General features: G+C 37.9%; 1 protein-coding gene across 2 annotated transcripts in view; it reads left to right on the top strand.

Moving 5' to 3' along the window:
- Window positions 1-1,098: 1,098 nt before the first annotated feature.
- Window positions 1,099-3,458, top strand: part of LOC137653977 (uncharacterized) — a 161,931-nt gene continuing 159,571 nt past the window's right edge. Inside the window, exon 1 of one of the 2 annotated variants that reach the window (XM_068387612.1) lies at window positions 1,099-1,380. The gene's annotated coding sequence lies outside the window, so the exon portion shown is untranslated. Of the gene's footprint in view, window positions 1,381-2,280; window positions 2,329-3,458 lie in introns of those variants that run through there. The other variant, XM_068387618.1, reaches the window with a different exon arrangement.

Consider the following 3,458-nt stretch of genomic DNA (forward strand, 5'->3'; position numbering starts at 1 on the left):
GTGTGTGTGTGCGTGTGTTTAGTGGAGTGTAGAGTTCTTTGTTTTAATCGTTTGCTCCACTATCATTTGGTATGCGCTATTTGTTATTAGCAAATTAGTTTTTTTTTTTTTTTCTTGAGTTAGGAGTTGCTATGAATTGCGAGTTGAGCAGCGTGGACTCAGTTTCATTGTTTTATCTTACAAGAGAAGCCTATCAATGTATTTACAGTTCTTGATTCCAGTATTTGCTTGACTTCTATGTTGTTTAGCACTCGTCTGTATTTACTGTATATCTTAGACAACTTGGTAAATATAGTTTCTTGGAAACAATAAAATACCGGATGGTATGATAAGGCATATAAACTCGAGTTAGGTTATATGAATACTATAGCCTTAAACGGTAATTACAAAGTTTCTATGGATACGAGCTATAGGGAGAGTCTGTATACTAATTAACTCTTTCAAGGCATAAGCTGAAAGCCTTGCCTAGTTCACGTAGGCTGCTTCCGGTGCTGATTTGAACCGATAAGGTGATTATTTACGTGATCGCTTCTGTTGGTGCCCCCCCCCCCCCCCCCCACACACACCTGGTTCAGATTCTGTTCTTAAGAGCTTGGTCGTTAATGTTTCAAAGTCGTTACTGATGTTATAATGTTTAATATTTTTCATACATTACTTACATAAACACTACTTGCAAGTGAGGAAAGTCCCACTAGATTGCTTTTCCGGTTGTAGCCTTTGGGCTTACGGCATTCTGCTTTCCCAATCAGGGTTTTAAGCTTGTAACTTGGCTACTACTACTACTACTACTACTACTACTACTACTACTACTATAATAATAATAATAATAATAATAATAATAATAATAATAATAATAATAATAATGGTATTATTACAGTTTCAACCAAATTCATATATCTATTATTTTTTATATATTTTTGAGATGATTCATACAAAAAGTTACTCGAATCTTCCGCAAGTTGAGGGTTACGGAATTATTTATCGATGAATATTGTTCCTAACTGTTATCCTAAGGATGTATTAACACTGCCATGTGTTATCCCCCGATGGTATTTTGTTTTTTGTTAATGCATTGTGGGTAAAAATGTTTGATCGTCCTTTGGTTTTGGCTATGATGTATCATGTATAGGTCCAATGAAAATGCTGAAGCCTGATTGGTGGTTTTGTTGCAGGATTATCCAATTAACTGCAATTTTGGAATTAAGACTTCATTAAAAAAAACAGTGCTTGGCCTTGTCAGTTAACTGTCATGGATTCCGTTGTGCAGACGTGCAGTGATTGTTCCTCTTCATATTTGGACATTATTGGCCGGTTTCATGGACATCATCATGGAACTCCAGAAGTGGTAAATAAGTGTTAAGTGTCCCAAGTGCAATTCTGGTAAGGATTTATTAGATTTACTTTATTATAATGTAAGGATTTATTAGTGATTCGTGACCTGGGAAGGGTGACCGCGGGTTGGCCCGAGCTAGTTCCTTGATTAGGGAAGGTTTGTGATCTGAGAAGGGGTTTCCGGGGGGCTTGCTCCTGTCTAGGTCTTTGACCTGGTAAGGTTTGTGGGTATTATTTTATTTATGGACATTAATAATGTAGCGTAGTTCACTATGTTAAGGAAGTATTTTGTAGTATTTCTGTATAATATTATCCATCGCAAATGCCTAGTTCTTATAAAAATCAAGAAAAAACGTTAGCGAATTCACCTGAAAATTCTTAAGTCCAACGTTATTCTTTTCATGGGCATGGGCAGCTCTGTAAATCTCATTCTAATAGGTAGAAGCTTCGTAAATCTCATTCTAGTAGGTGGTAAATTTATCTTCTCAATGCTTACCCACAGAACCCTTTGATAGAACCAATCTGTTTTGGTTGTTGGCTCCACCTTTCAACTTCTGTTATTGGAAGTAATTTTATGACGTCTTAATATTTGCCTTCTACACCAATCATCAATATCTTGAGTTTGTTCATTTGTTTATTTGTTATCGACAACCACTCAAATCACCTGTTTCATCTCTTGTGGCTTAACTCTTATTGATTTCAGCCAATAACAAACATTTTTGGAATTACGTAATACTTTTGACGTTTTGCCATTCGAAGACAGGTGCTTCACGCCACTGTTTCGACAATTAGCCAATCTAGAACTGCCATCTACAAACATAAGTGATTCTCTCCAAAATACTATGGTTTGGTTGGTCCTCGTTAAAGAGATGATGACGTCATTTGTCACACTTTATATAACTGGCTGTCAATTTATGACGTTTTCATTGTTAACCAATCAGAAAACAATATGGTTCCAACAGACCAAGGATATTCTTTTCCACTATCAGGTTAAAGGTATGGATAGTGAAATTCAGTTGTGTGACTCTTGTGAGCTCGATTATTTTTGGGTAATAGGCAAATATCATTGGTACATACTCAAAATATTGAAAGACTTTGGAGGGATCTCAAAGAGTGGATCAAGCGGCCTGGAAATCGCCCACAATATTTTAAGCAATATATATCTCGCTATTTATTTTTAAAACAATACCCTGAAAATCAGAGACTACATTATTTTTGTAAAACTGCTGCATTGCTGTACCCTCCTCAAGGACAGAGGCAACGGCCCAAGAGGCCACAGGAGGAGGAGGAGGAGGAGGAGGAGGAGCCCCATTGTTCAGGCTTATAAGACTGAGAGTAATGGCGAGTATATTTATTTCTGTAGTATTAGGTACCGATCAGGTATTATTTTAGTTAAGGACATTAATAAGGTAACCTAGTTCTTATACAAATAAAGAAAAACGTTAGGTTAGGTTAGAGGGTGTGGGGGCAAGGGGGGGGGGGGTGAAGCCCCCTCCATCCAGGTGCAGATGTATTCAGTGACAGGTTAGGTCAGAAAATTAAGTTTAGGTTAGTGCACAACTATAATGTGACGGGCAATAACTGGTCATATAGTGCATTTGTATGCCATTTTCTCATGTAAAATTCTTGGCTCGGGTTTTCCCATTTCCAGTGTTTTTATGTATTTCGAATTCAGTGTATACCTGTATACCAGTTCATTTTTATATGTTTGAGTGTTATATTTAGGTTTTCTTCCTCCATTTTGCCCTGATTTTACCTACTTTGTCTCCCCCACCCAAAACCCCCGCTTCCCAAGGAGGTTCCCCCAGATTGTTATCTATAGGGGGAGGGGTGGAAGGATAAGTATTCATTTGCGATAGAAATAAACCTCAAAATCATTCAAATCACATCATAATACAACAGAAAAACCTATATTTTATGTTGAAAGCAATTAATGTCCATAAGTAAAATAATACCGGTTTGTGACTTGGAAAAGTTTGTGACCTGGGAAGGGGGTTGCTCGGGGGCTTGCCCCTCTCCCTACCAGGTCTGTGACCTGGTAGGGTTTGTGACCTGGAAACGGGGATCCTGGGGGTATGCCCTCCCCAGCAAGGTCTGTAACTTGGGAACTACTAGGTTAGGTTAAA

The sequence above is a fragment of the Palaemon carinicauda genome, chromosome 1 (assembly GCF_036898095.1).
Source record: "Palaemon carinicauda isolate YSFRI2023 chromosome 1, ASM3689809v2, whole genome shotgun sequence".
Lineage (NCBI taxonomy): Eukaryota > Metazoa > Arthropoda > Malacostraca > Decapoda > Palaemonidae > Palaemon > Palaemon carinicauda.